Consider the following 15,236-nt stretch of genomic DNA (forward strand, 5'->3'; position numbering starts at 1 on the left):
TACAACGATTTAATTTGTCCAACCTTAGCAATTTCTTCTTAACTAGCTACATAGCCGTCTGTGTATCAAAGATAACTGCGTAATTATCGTATTTCGTCGTCTCGTTGTCCACTGCTATCTGCCCAGCAGCTAGCAAACGTCCACCGTCTACCGAATAGTAGTATAACTTTTCATTACATTTCATTATAGTACAACGGTCCGATTTTCATTTTCATTACAGTACAACGGTTTGATTTGTTTGATCTTAGCTAGCTACATAGCCGTCCTTTATCAAACATAATTGCGTCGTTATTGAGGTTCGCTAGCGAGCTATTTTCGTTCGAAATTAACGCAACGTAGCCAACACTGCTAGCTAGCCAGCTTGCCACCGAAGAGCATTGTAGAAACGATTACAATACAACGGAACGACTTGTTTTGTGTAGTGTTAGCTAGCTACATAGTTTTCTTTGCTAGCTTTGTATCTAAGATAATTGTGTAACTTTGAGTAATTATCGGTTAGCTAGCCAGCTAGTTTCGCCTGCCGCGCTGCCGTCCTCCTACCTAGCCAACACTGCTAGCTAACACTGCTAGCTAGCCAACTTCTACCGAATAGCAGCACTGTAGAAACTTACATTACAACGGAACGACTTGATTAGCGTAGTGTTAGCTAGTTGTCTTTGCTGTCCTTGTATCCATGATAATTGTGTAGTTTAGAGAAACTTAGAGAAACTGTCGAGGTCACCTAGCCAGCTTCACTTTCAACAACGCAGCTACTGCTAGCCAGGCTACTTCACCAGCCAGCAGTACTATATCATTTTAGTCAATAAGATTTTTAATTTTATTGATTTTTTGCTACGTAAGCTTAACTTTCTGAACATTCGAGACGTGTAGCCCACTTGTCATTCTAATCTCCTTTGCTTTAGCGTAGCCTGTCAAATATGTGTCTGTCTATCCCTGTTCTCTCCTCTCTGCACAGACCATACAAACGCCTCACACCGCGTGGCCGCGCCCACCCTAACCTGGTGGTCCCAGCCCGCACGACCCACGTGGAGTTCCAGGTCTCCGGTAGCCTCTGGAACTGCCGATCCGCGGCCAACAAGGCAGAGCTCATCTCAGCCTATGCGTCCCTCCAGTCCCTCGACTTCTTGGCACTGACGGAAACATGGCTCACCACAGATAACACTGCTACTCCTACTGCTCTCTCTTCGTCTGCCCACGTGTTCTCGCACACCCCGAGAGCTTCTGGTCAGCGGGGTGGTGGCACCGGGATCCTCATCTCTCCCAAGTGGTCATTCTCTCTTTCTCCCCTTACCCATCTGTCTATCGCCTCCTTTGAATTCCATGCTGTCACAGTTACCAGCCCTTTCAAGCTTAACATCCTTATCATTTATCGCCCTCCAGGTTCCCTTGGAGAGTTCATCAATGAGCTTGATGCCTTGATAAGCTCCTTTCCTGAGGACGGCTCACCTCTCACAGTTCTGGGTGACTTTAACCTCCCCATGTCTACCTTTGACTCATTCCTCTCCGCCTCCTTCTTTCCACTCCTCTCCTCTTTTGACCTCACCCTCTCACCTTCCCCCCCTACTCACAAGGCAGGCAATACGCTTGACCTCATCTTTACTAGATGCTGTTCTTCCACTAACCTCATTGCAACTCCCCTCCAAGTCTCCGACCACTACCTTGTATCCTTTTCCCTCTCGCTCTCATCCAACACTTCCCACACTGCCCCTACTCGGATGGTATCGCGCCGTCCCAACCTTCGCTCTCTCTCCCCCGCTACTCTCTCCTCTTCCATCCTATCATCTCTTCCCTCTGCCCAAACCTTCTCCAACCTATCTCCTGATTCTGCCTCCTCAACCCTCCTCTCCTCCCTTTCTGCATCCTTTGACTCTCTATGTCCCCTATCCTCCAGGCCGGCTCGGTCCTCCCCTCCCGCTCCGTGGCTCGACGACTCATTGCGAGCTCACAGAACAGGGCTCCGGGCAGCCGAGCGGAAATGGAGGAAAACTCGCCTCCCTGCGGACCTGGCATCCTTTCACTCCCTCCTCTCTACATTTTCCTCTTCTGTCTCTGCTGCTAAAGCCACTTTCTACCACTCTAAATTCCAAGCATCTGCCTCTAACCCTAGGAAGCTCTTTGCCACCTTCTCCTCCCTCCTGAATCCTCCTCCCCCTCCCCCCCCCTCCTCCCTCTCTGCAGACGACTTCGTCAACCATTTTGAAAAGAAGGTCGACGACATCCGATCCTCGTTTGCTAAGTCAAACGACACCGCTGGTTCTGCTCACACTGCCCTACCCTGTGCTTTGACCTCTTTCTCTCCTCTCTCTCCAGATGAAATCTCGCGTCTTGTGACGGCCGGCCGCCCAACAACCTGCCCGCTTGACCCTATCCCCTCCTCTCTTCTCCAGACCATTTCCGGAGACCTTCTCCCTTACCTCACCTCGCTCATCAACTCATCCCTGACCGCTGGCTACGTCCCTTCCGTCTTCAAGAGAGCGAGAGTTGCACCCCTTCTGAAAAAACCTACACTCGATCCCTCCGATGTCAACAACTACAGACCAGTATCCCTTCTTTCTTTTCTCTCCAAAACTCTTGAACGTGCCGTCCTTGGCCAGCTCTCCTGCTATCTCTCTCAGAATGACCTTCTTGATCCAAATCAGTCAGGTTTCAAGACTAGTCACTCAACTGAGACTGCTCTTCTCTGTATCACGGAGGCGCTCCGCACTGCTAAAGCTAACTCTCTTTCCTCTGCTCTCATCCTTCTAGACCTATCGGCTGCCTTCGATACTGTGAACCATCAGATCCTCCTCTCCACCCTCTCCGAGTTGGGCATCTCCGGCGCGGCCCACGCTTGGATTGCGTCCTACCTGACAGGTCGCTCCTACCAGGTGGCGTGGCGAGAATCTGTCTCCTCACCACGCGCTCTCACCACTGGTGTCCTCCAGGGCTCTGTTCTAGGCCCTCTCCTATTCTCGCTATACACCAAGTCACTTGGCTCTGTCATAACCTCACATGGTCTCTCCTATCATTGCTATGCAGACGACACACAACTAATCTTCTCCTTTCCCCCTTCTGATGACCAGGTGGCGAATCGCATCTCTGCATGTCTGGCAGACATATCAGTGTGGATGACGGATCACCACCTCAAGCTGAACCTCGGCAAGACGGAGCTGCTCTTCCTCCCGGGGAAGGACTGCCCGTTCCATGATCTCGCCATCACGGTTGACAACTCCATTGTGTCCTCCTCCCAGAGCGCTAAGAACCTTGGCGTGATCCTGGACAACACCCTGTCGTTCTCAACTAACATCAAGGCGGTGGCCCGTTCCTGTAGGTTCATGCTCTACAACATCCGCAGAGTACGACCCTGCCTCACACAGGAAGCGGCGCAGGTCCTAATCCAGGCACTTGTCATCTCCCGTCTGGATTACTGCAACTCGCTGTTGGCTGGGCTCCCTGCCTGTGCCATCAAACCCCTACAACTCATCCAGAACGCCGCAGCCCGTCTGGTGTTCAACCTTCCCAAGTTCTCTCACGTCACCCCGCTCCTCCGCTCTCTCCACTGGCTTCCAGTTGAAGCTCGCATCCGCTACAAGACCATGGTGCTTGCCTACGGAGCTGTGAGGGGAACGGCACCTCAGTACCTTCAGGCTCTGATCAGGCCCTACACCCAAACAAGGGCACTGCGTTCATCCACCTCTGGCCTGCTCGCCTCCCTACCACTGAGGAAGTACAGTTCCCGCTCAGCCCAGTCAAAACTGTTCGCTGCTCTGGCACCCCAATGGTGGAACAAACTCCCTCACGACGCCAGGACAGCGGAGTCAATCACCACCTTCCGGAGACACCTGAAACCCCACCTCTTCAAGGAATACCTAGGATAGGATAAAGCAATCCTTCTGCCCCCCCCCCCCCCTTAAAAGATTTAGATGCACTATTGTAAAGTGGCTGTTCCACTGGATGTCATTAGGTGAATGCACCAATTTGTAAGTCGCTCTGGATAAGAGCGTCTGCTAAATGACTTAAATGTAAATGTAAATGCATCTTGACTGCTCAAAACTAATATTGAATGTATGATGTTAAATGTGCACTGTTACAAAACCTTCACGCCATTTCTGTGATGGATATATTTGGGGTTATTGGAGGGTTTTGAAGGTTTCAGTGTTTTGTGTTGGCCATGTTGTTCATGTCACAGGACCTGATTCCTTGGGGAACCACTTGTCTAGTTGTGTGTATTTTCTTTCTATTTGGTTTTGCATTTTTTATTTTATGCACTTTGAAATTATTCTGTGTAATGAAAAGTGCTTCACTAACATAATACATTATTATTATTATTGTTATTATTATTATTTCATTACTTGACCCAGGCCCAGTAGTGGCCCATGTGTCCACAATGGCAGTGTTGCTGTTGGCTGGGGTTCTGTTGTGCTTATTTTCAAAGGCCTCTCTGACATGTCACAGTTTCCCCTACTAGGCTTGACCTACCCTCAGCCAGGAAACACTGAACGTGCGTGTGTGCATGTCTACCAACTCATTTAAGTGTGTGTGTGTGTGTATCCAACACCAGTAGGCATGGCCTCTTGCAAATTACTCATATTTTCTCCCTGTAATTCCCGCAGCCTAACCAGACAGCAATCGGTCACCCTCCACTGCAGGAGCCAAACAACATATTGTATCTCTCATCCAGTTACACAGGACCACGTCATGTGTATGGACAGCAACCTCAACTATTCCCTCACAGCATGTCCTCTCAGCCCATGTGCTTTTAAACCATTGCTGGGCCCTCAGCTACCATTCCTTTGTTCTGTAACATGCACCTAGTGTACCAATCTGCAGGGGGCTTCCATGTTTTATATTTTTTGCTGTACATTCTTTAAGTGGGATTTTTCAGAGACCCTAGAGAGGCCAGCGGGCTGAAACAAATGGTAACCCATACGCCCGGGTCCCTTACCTGAGGGCTATTTAATAAACCTCTTAAAGACCAGCGTGCCTGGCCAATGGGGACTCTCCTTCACACCTTGGCACAGGCAGCTTTTTGATTGCCCCTTTATATTTATTTTTATTTAACCTTTATTTTGACAGGGAAGTCATACTGAGGGGTCTCTTTTACAAATGAGCCAACTCACTCCATCCTTAAGACAAATACACAGAGACATCAGATTAAACTCGCAGCTCTCTGGCCTAATGGGGCAAACCTGTCACGCCCTGATCTGTTTCACCTGTCCTCGTTATTGTCTCCACCCTCTCTAGGTGTCGCTTATTTTCCCCAGTGTATTTATCCCTGTGTTTCCTGTCTCTCTGTGCCAGTTTGTCTTGTATGTTTAATCAAATCAACCAGCTTGTTTTTCACGTACTCCTTTTTGCTATTCTCCTTTTTCTAGTCTTCCCGGTTTTGACCCTTGCCTGTTTCTGGACTCTTTACCCGCCTGCCTTGACCACGAGCTTGTCTGCCACTCTGTACCTCCTGACCTCCTGACCTTTTGCCTGTCCACAACCATTCTCTTGCCTACCCCTTTGGATTATTAAACATTGTAAGACTCATTCCATCTGCCTCCTGTGTCTGCATCTGGGTTTCCCCTTGTGCCTTGATAGTATGAACTGGCCATGACAGACCCAGCAGAATTGAACCAGCTCCGCCACGCTGTCTCCCTGCAGGGCGCCACCATTAGGAGACATGAGGAGTTGGTACAGGGCCTTTTGGAAGGGCTCAGGTCCTTGACAGAACGCCATGACCATGGGTTAAAGGCTATTATGGAGCAAATCAGAGAGTTAGAGCAGAGGTTACCTGCCACCTCTGAAAAACCCCAATCACCCAGTAATTTTTCCCCTATCTGTGGTGAGTTTGTACAGCTTATCCCGGCTCCCCGAGAACCCCGCTTACCACCTCCGGAGTGATATTCTGGGAAGCCTGGTACCTGCCAGGTTTTTTTTCTCAGCTTCGCTTATTTTTGAGCTACAGCCATCTTCGTTTCCTTCAGACAGATCGAAGAGAGCGTATATTATTACGCTAATGTCGGGAAGGGCGCTCTCCTGGGCTATGGCAGTTTGAAAGCAACAATCTGCCATTTGTGGCCATCTGGAGGAATTCATGGCAGAAGTGAGAAAGGTATTTGAGTCTCCAGTTTCCGGGAGAAAGGCGGCCAGTAAACTGCTTGACTTACATCAAAACTCCATAGTGTGGCAGACTACGCGGTTGATTTTCACACATTGGCCGCTGAGAGTGCCTGGAATCCGGAGTCTCTTTTCGGTACTTTTTTGCACGGATTATCTGAGGAGGTAAAGGATGAGCTAGCTGCTCTGGAATTGCCGATGGATCTCAACTCCCTAATCACCCTTACCATTAAAATTGATGGACGCCGACGGGAACGCAAGAGTGAGAGGAGGTCTGGTCTCGGGCACACTCGTGCACCCGCTATGGCGCGTTCACCTCCAAGGGAATCTGGAAGTTTCCGAAGGCAGCTCTTCCGAGAAGATTCAAAGCCACCCGAGCCCTCTCGGGAATCTACGACGGTTGAGTTGGAAACTCCTGAGCCTATGCAGTTGGGAAGAGCTAGGTTATCAGTTGGGAAACGCTCACGAAGGATGAATAATAACTCTTGTCTGTACTGTGGAGGGGCAGGACATTGTTTAGCTACCTGCCCTATTAGGAAACCCTTGTCTCTAGTGGGTACCAGTACCATGGTGAGTCAGACTGGGAGTTCCCTAATTCCCATCACCCGCACACCCCTTTTTGCTCTTGTGCTGTGGGGAGACTGTGGGAGATTATTCAATGTAACTAGGTGCAGTTGCTATGCTGAGAAAACATCAAGCAAATAATTACATTGGCATGCAGAAATTATGTAATCTCGTGCAGGACTCCAATATTAGCAGGCAGTATTTAGGTAATATTTAGACTGTCCAGTTTGAAGAGCTAAGACAGAATGGCTATATAAGGAATAGAACATATATACAGCTGTCAGATGTGGGCGTTAACAAACAAGAACTGAGATGGAAAAATTATAATAAAGGTCAAGGGAATGTAACGGTAATCCTCTTCCTCTTCATCCGAAGAGGAGGAGTAGTGATTGAACCAAGGCGCAGCGTTGTGAAATGACATGATTTAATTAAGACACGACAAAACAACTAAGACAGAAAACGAACTATACTTGACTTAACTAACAAAATAACAAAACGAATGTGTCCCGTATGGTGCGACAGACACTGACACAGGAGACAACCACCCACAACGAACACTGTGAAACAACCTACCTAAATATGACTCTCAATTAGAGGAAAACGGCAAACACCTGTCTCTAATTAAGAGCCATACCAGGCAACCCTTAAACCAACATAGAAACAGAAAACATAGAATGCCCACCCAAACTCACGTCCTGACCAACTAACACATACAACAAACTAACAGAAATAGGTCAGGAACGTGACAGGGAAGCTATTTTCATATCGACGGAGGGGACTCTATACGTTATGCAAAGACAGAATCCTATAAAAGGCAGGACTCTGTAATATGAGAATTTTGTCTTTTTCATGGAGTCGCTCAGCTCGGTTACGTATGTAATGGAGTCCTTCCATGGAAGGGCTCGGCTTTCCTACTCTGTATTAAAGTCTATATTGATTTCACAGGTTCTAGTAAAAGTGGTATATTTCTGAGTCAATATTCCACCACAAGACCACAAGTCTCCAAGTGCTCATTGACTGATGAAAGTTTTATGGATGCCACAATAGCTTCGGAGCTTGGTATTCCCACTCAACCTCTCTCTTTGCCCTTGGATGCGAGGGCACCGGATGGCCGCTCCATAGGGGAAGTCACCCATAGTACTGTGCCCGTTCAAATACGGGTGTCTGGTAACCACAGTGAGACAACACAGCTCCTCCTCATTGCATCTCCCCATGTTCTGGTTGTTTTGGGATTTTCCTGGCTTCAAAAGCACAATCCGATGATTGATTGGACCACCATCCTGGGTTGGAGCCCTTTTTGTCATTCCCACTGCCTTCAAGCAGCACCGCCTTCCTCAAGTCATCTTCCTCTGGATGTTAGCAAGACTGTGCATGTCTCTGCTATCCCCACAGAATACCATGACCTCCTGGAAGTGTTCAGTAAGGCACGTGCTACTTCCCTTCCCCCGCACCGTCCTTATGATTGTGCCATTGATCTTCTCCCAGGCACTGCACCACCTCTGGTCGATTGTATTCTCTGTCTGGACCAGAGACCAAAGCTCTGGTGCTTCTTACTGACTTGACCACGAGCCTGTCTGCCACTCTGTACCTCCTGGACTCTGATCTGGTTTTGACCTTTTGCCTGTCCACAATCATTCTCTTGCCTACCCCTTAGGAATACTAAACATTGTAAGACTCCTACCATCTGCCTCCTGTGTCTCGCCTTGTGCCTTGATTAAACCAAACAAGAGCCCAAAATAACAAAAGAAAAGTAAAGACGTCAGGAGCCTGACATGGCCAACTCCAGAAAAATAACCAGGTTGGAAAATTCACGCCATTTACCGGGAAACATTTTCAACACAGCATCTGTATTTCAAAGCCATGGGATCAAATACAGTGCTTCAATGCAGCGGATGGCCAAGAGACATTAGTGAAACTCAGACCTTGATTTCATAGCGTTTTTCCCCATCGATGGTGCACTTGCCAAGGTTGAACTCGCTCCATGTGGATGAAATAGTTTTTAAATGCTAGTGTAAACAATTAGCAGCTTCTTCTTGACTGCAGGCTTCAATTTTCTTACCAGAGCTTCTCAATGTAAATTTTACATAAGACAAAATATATGGAAGAAAATGCTGGGCAGGCGATTATTTTGGCTACTATTTTGGCTACAATGGCTCTGCCCCCATAGGATGACAATGCCCCCATTCACATGGCACGAGTGGTCACTGAATGGTTTAATGAGCATGAAAATGATGTAAACCATATACCATGGCCATCTCAGTATTTGCTATATCTTCAATCTAAGTCTACTAGAAAGTGTGTGCCCTCAGGCCTGAAGGGAAGTAAAAGTAATCCCGCTACCCAAGAATAGTAAAGCCCCCTTTATTGGCTCAAATAGCCGACCAAACAGCCTGTTACCAACCCTTAGTAAACTTTTGGGGAAAAAATGTGTTTGACCAGATACAATGCTATTTTACGGTAAACAAATTGACAAGACTTTCAGCACGCTTATAGGGAAGGACATTCAACAAGCACGGCACTTACACAAATGGCACTTACACAAATGGCTGATAGAAATGGATGAGAAAAAGATTGTGGGAGCTGTTTTGTTGGACTTCAGTGCGGCTTTTGACATCGATCATATTCTACAGATGGAAAAATGTATGTGTTATGGCTTTAGGCCCCTGCTATATTGTGGATAAAGAGTTACCTGTCTAACATAACACCAAGGGTTTTCTTTAATGGAAGCCTCTCCAACATAGTCCAGGTAAAATCAGGAATTCCCCAGGGCAGCTGGCTAGGTACTTTTACTTTTTCCAATCTTTACTAATGACATGCCTTTGAGTAAAGCCAGTGTGTCTATGTATGCGGATGACTCAACACTATATAGAGTACATCAGCAACTATAGCGAGTGAAATCACTGCAACACTTAACAAAGAGCTGTAGTTATTTTTAGAATAAGTTAGTCCAAAATATTTTTTTAACTAAAAGCATTGTACTTGGGACAAATCATTCACTAAACCCTAAACTTCAACTAAATCTGTCAGGACCCGGTGAGAGAAACAGTCACTAATAGTCGGCAGAACCCAGAAGATGAGGCAGACACAGCAGTACTAGAGACGGTGGTTTAATCAAGGTAAAAGATCTTCAGGCAAAAATATAAATCCACAACGTCAAAAGTAATGCCAAGAGAAAAAAATGAATATCCTCCAAGATACAATGAAAATCCACAAAGTGGTAAGAACAACAGGGAAAAAACAAACCTCAAAAGAATAATCAAAAATAAACAAGAACAAAACCAGAGTACCTCAGGAAAATCCAACTAGAGAAATATATGTTCACAGCATGGCTGGGGCTGGGTGCTAACATACAAACACAGAGCAAAGAACTAAGGAACACTAAGGGTTTAAATACCTACAAGGAAATGAGGCACAGGTGCAAATAATTACTAGAACAAGGGAAAAAACAAAAGGTTCAAAAAGGCGCAATGGGGGCATCTAGTGACCAAAACCTGAACAATCCTGGCCAAATCCTGACAAAATCTTATAATTTAAAAAATTGGAAATGTAGGTATTTGTTTAAACTACTAGCACACAGCTCGGACACCCATGCATATCCCACAAGACATGCCACCAAAGGTCTCTTCACAATCCCCAAGTCAAGAACAGACTATGGGAGGCGCACAGTACTACATAGAGCCATGGCTACATGGAACTCTATTCCACATCAGGTAACTGATGCAAGCAGTAGAATCAGCCACAGATGTCCAAGAACCAGGGGAAGCTCAGGAGAGTCCACCAAATGTAACTGGATAAACTCCACATGATAATCCAGAACTCGTAGTTGAATAGGCATGGTGAGTTGCTTCACCTTCACAGACACACATACACATGATAAGACACACACTCTACACACACGTACACATGGATTTTGTATTGTAGATATGTGATAGTAGAGTATTGGCCTGAGGGAACACACTTAATGTGTTGTGAAAAGTGCTATGAAATGTCATTTCATGTAATATTTTTTATTGTATATGTATGCTGCCTTGGCAGCAGCTACTGGGGATCCTTAATAAATACAAAAAATACAGTCACCAGATCTCAACCCTATTGAACACTTATGGGAAAATTCTGTAGCGGCGCCTGAGACAACGTTTTCCACCACCATCAGCAAAACACCAAATTTTGGAATTTCTCATGGAAGAATGGTTTCACATCTCTCCGATAGACTTTCAGACACTTCTAGAATCTATGCCAAGGTTCACTGAAGCTGTTCTGGCCCAACTCCCTATTACAGTTTTTCCCAATTGTTAACACACTTTGGCTGAAACTACATCTTAGTCACTCAAAACGCAAAACAGCCAATTTCCCCAAACCCCACAGACATCTTGCAAAATGAAACACAGCAATCAAAATCATGTACACACTGCTCAAAATGAAACTGCATACAACTAAGACACACACTCACACCAAATTAATCTAACAGTGACAATCGAGATCACACTTATGTGACATATTCAAAACACTACTTTCAGAACCTATTTCAATGTAAAGACTAAGATTGTGTTGTTATACTGTATATTCTTTTTGTGTACTCAATCAAGAAAATAATACAAATTCAACCATTTTTGTTTGACATGTACTGAGTCATGTTGAAATATAAAACAGCATACTGTAAGCACACATGCAGTAAAAATCTCAACATACAGTAAATATATTTTGCTTGTGCAAAGTAAGAAAAATAGGCCTATTTGTACTACAGTACTGTATGTTAGATCAATTGTATGGAATGGATAAAGAAACTGTCAAAATACGGTTAAACCTTCAAATCTGTCAAGTCTTGTGTTTTGGTCCGGCTACAGATTTTCATCAACATCACATGCGGTATTCTCCATGGCCAGACAGCGTGGGAAATATCTTCTGGCATGACGCATCCACCCCTGACAGAACTCTGCTGGAATGTCACCATTACCATTACCTGGAGAAGGGCCATATGTTCCACCGCCATGCTAAAAACAACTCGCCAGTGGGGTTGAGAATTGAGGAATATGGTGGGAGATAGAGAATTGTAAACCTGGGATGGTCATGGAACCAGTTGCGGACCTGAGCAGCCCGATGGAAACTCACGTTGTCCCAAATCAGAACATACATTTGCTGCTCAGGATCACCTGGCCCTTTGTGCTCTGACTGAAAAAGATTGTAATGTAAGGTGATCAGGAAATTAAGGAGATGGGCAGTGTTGTATGGTCCAAGGGGGGCATGGCGTTGGAGGACCACATTGTGGCTCATAGCTGTGCATATGGTGACATTTCCCACAATATGGCCAGGTACCTCAATGATGGTAGGTTGACCAATGGTGTTCCTTCCTCTCCTCCTCGTCTTCGATAAATGTAATCCAGCCTCATCTGTGTTTGAGTTCCTGGGGGATAGGACTTGCATCCAACTCCATGAGTCTCTGAAAGGACAATAAATGCTGTATAGTAAAGTTCACTGGCAATATTAATGAGTCTCTACTTTTAAGAGTGTAATACTAGTACATTACTTACGTGCACGTATTTGTATCGTTTATCCTTCACTCTTTGGGAATTCCTTTCAAATGGGACTGTAGATTTGCTTCATCCTGAAATGGTGTGTCAGTTTCTGTGTTATTTGATTGTTATTTCCCTAGGTTACCACTGGAGGGCACCCTTACCCGGTTTTCTCGTTTCCAGGTTACCCTGATTATTACTTATTGGATTCACCTGTGTTAAATTACCTTCTCTGTTCAACTGGTTGCCTTGTTATTTAGGTTCCTCAGTTGGGCTGTATCTTTGCTTCGGTCTTATGTATTATTAGTGTGCTCTTGTGCGGTTGCCTTGTTTCTGTTAAGACCAAGTAAAAGTTCTGGATTTACCCTTACCTCTGCTTGCTGTGTTTCTCTGCGCCTGGGTTCGAGTTCGTACTAGCATTATTGTTACAGTAGACCTAAGCCACAATGGACCCAGCAGAGATTTCTCAGTCGTCCGAGGGACACTCCGAGCTCCACCATTTACGGTCGGCTCTCACCCACCATGGAACTGTGATTGGTTGTCATGAGGTGTGGCTGCAGACATTATTGTATGATTTAAGAACTCTTGTGTCCGCTCTGCAGACAGGACAGGCGGGCGCAACAGCTGCTACACCTGTGGCGGTTCCTAACCCTCTACTCCTACCAGCTCAGCGTCTTCCTCCCTTCGGGAGCCTCATCTCCCGCCACCGGAGCGCTATGAGTGGCATCCTGGGAGGTGTCGTGGGTACCTGCTCCAATGCTCGCTGGCCGAGCTGCAGGCATCAATGTTTCCCACTGAGCGTTCCAGAGTGGCATACATAATCTTCTTGCTCTCAGGACAGGTTCTGGCCCGGGCCACGGCCATATGGGAGCAGCAGTCATACATTTGTTTTAATAGGCAAAGCTTCATCCAGGAGATGAATAGGGTTTTTGATCACTCCATCAGTGGCAGAAACGCTGCTCAAATATTCATTGCGCTTCGGGCAGGGCAGCCGGAGTGTAGCTGATTACGCCATTGACCTTTGGACGCTCGCTGCTGAGAGCAGTTGGAATACAGAGGCACTTCACTCAACATTTCTGAATGGACTCAGTGAGGTTCTCAAGGATGAACTGGCTTCCCGGGACAACCCTGACACTCTTGGTGAGCTTATTGTTCTGGCCATCCGAACTGACAACTGGCTTCGGGAACGTCGTCGTAAAAGGACGGAGGGGTTCCGAGTTGTTTCCAGTGTTTCGGGTTCCGCTGAGGAAGTCGATTCCTCATTTGTTCCACTGCCTTATGCTGTGTCTGCTTGTCCTGTACTGTGTCAGAGTTCTCAATTTGGCTCTGGTTCTCCTTCATATCCCTCAAAGGAGCCGATGCAATTGGGACGCACCCGAATTTCTGCTCCTGTAGAGAAGGCGCAGGATAAACGAGCAACGTTGTCTTTACTGTGTACAGTCTGGACACAAACAGTCTGGCACAAATAGAGATGAAATGAATCACTAACCTTTGATCTTCATCAGATGACACTCATAGGACTTCATGTTACACAATACATATATGTCTTGTTCGATTAAGTTCATATTTATATCCAAAAACCTCAGTTTACATTGGCGCCATGTTCAGAAATGCCTCCAAAATATCCAGAGAAATTGCAGAGAGCCACGTTAATTAACAGAAATACTCATCATAAACTTTGATGAAAGATACATGTTTTACATAGAATTAAAGATACACTTGTTCTTAATGCAACCGCTGTGTCAGATTTCAAAAAGTTTTACGGCAAAACACAATATTCAATAATCTGAAAACAACGTTCAGCCACAAAAGCAAGCCATACAGTTACCCGCCAAATTGTGGAGTCAACAAAACTCATAAAAATCATTATAAATCTTCACTTACCTTTGCTGATCTTCGTCGGAATGCACTCCCAGGACTCCCACAAGAAATTTTCGTTTTGTCTGGTAATGTCCATCATTTATGTCCAAATAGCTATTTTTGGTAGCGTGTTTGGTAAACAAATCAGACGTCAGGAAGCACGTTCACTAAAAGGTGAAGAAATGTCCAAAAGTTCCGTAACAGTCAGTAGAAACACGTCAAACGATGTATTGAATCAATCTTTAGAATGTTTTTAACATAAATCTTGAATAACGTTCCAACCGGAGAATTACATTGACTTCAGATGAGCGATGGAACAGAGCTCCCTCTCATGTGAACGCGCATGGTCAAAGCATAGTCACCTCATGGCAGACCTGACTAATTCCCCTCTCATTCGGCCCCCCTTCACAGTAGAGGCATCAAACAAGGTTCTACAGACTGTTGACATCTAGTGGAAGCCGTAGGAAGAGCTAACTCATCCATATCTTGCTGTCATTACAATAGGATCTTGGTTGAAAATCGACCAGCCTCAGAATTCCCACTTCCTGTTTGGATTTTTTTCAGGTTTTGCCTGCCATATGAGTTCTGTTATACTCACAGACATAATTCAAACAGTTTTAGAAATTTCAGAGTGTTTTCTATCCAATACTAATGATAATATGCATGTATTAGCAACTATGACTGAGGAGCAGGCCGTTTACTCTGGGCACCTCTGTGCACCTTTCATCCAAGCTACTCAATACCGCCCCTGCAGCCACAATAGGTTATGCATGAAACAAGTCATTTTTCCAACAATTGTTTACAGACAGATTATTTCACTTATAATTCACTGTATCACAATTTCAGTGGGTCAGAAGTTTACATACACTAAGTTAACAGTGCCTATAAAAAGCTTGGAAAATTCCAGAAAATTATGTCATGGCTTTAGAAGCTTCTGATAGGCTAATTGACATAATTTGAGTCAATTGGAGGCTTACCTGTGGATGCATTTCAAGGCCTACCTTCAAACTCAGTGCCTCTTTGCTTGACATCATGAGAAAATCAAAAGAAATAAGCCAAGATCTCAGAAAAAAATTGTAGACCTCCACAAGTCACAAACAATAGTACGCAAGTATAAACACCATGGGACCACACAGACATCATACCGCTCAGGAAGGAAATGTGTTCTGTCTCCTAGAGATGCACGTACTTTGGTGCGAAAAGTACAAATCAATCCCA

This window comes from Salvelinus fontinalis, chromosome 18 (assembly GCF_029448725.1).
Source record: "Salvelinus fontinalis isolate EN_2023a chromosome 18, ASM2944872v1, whole genome shotgun sequence".
NCBI classification, from domain to species: Eukaryota; Metazoa; Chordata; class Actinopteri; order Salmoniformes; family Salmonidae; genus Salvelinus; species Salvelinus fontinalis.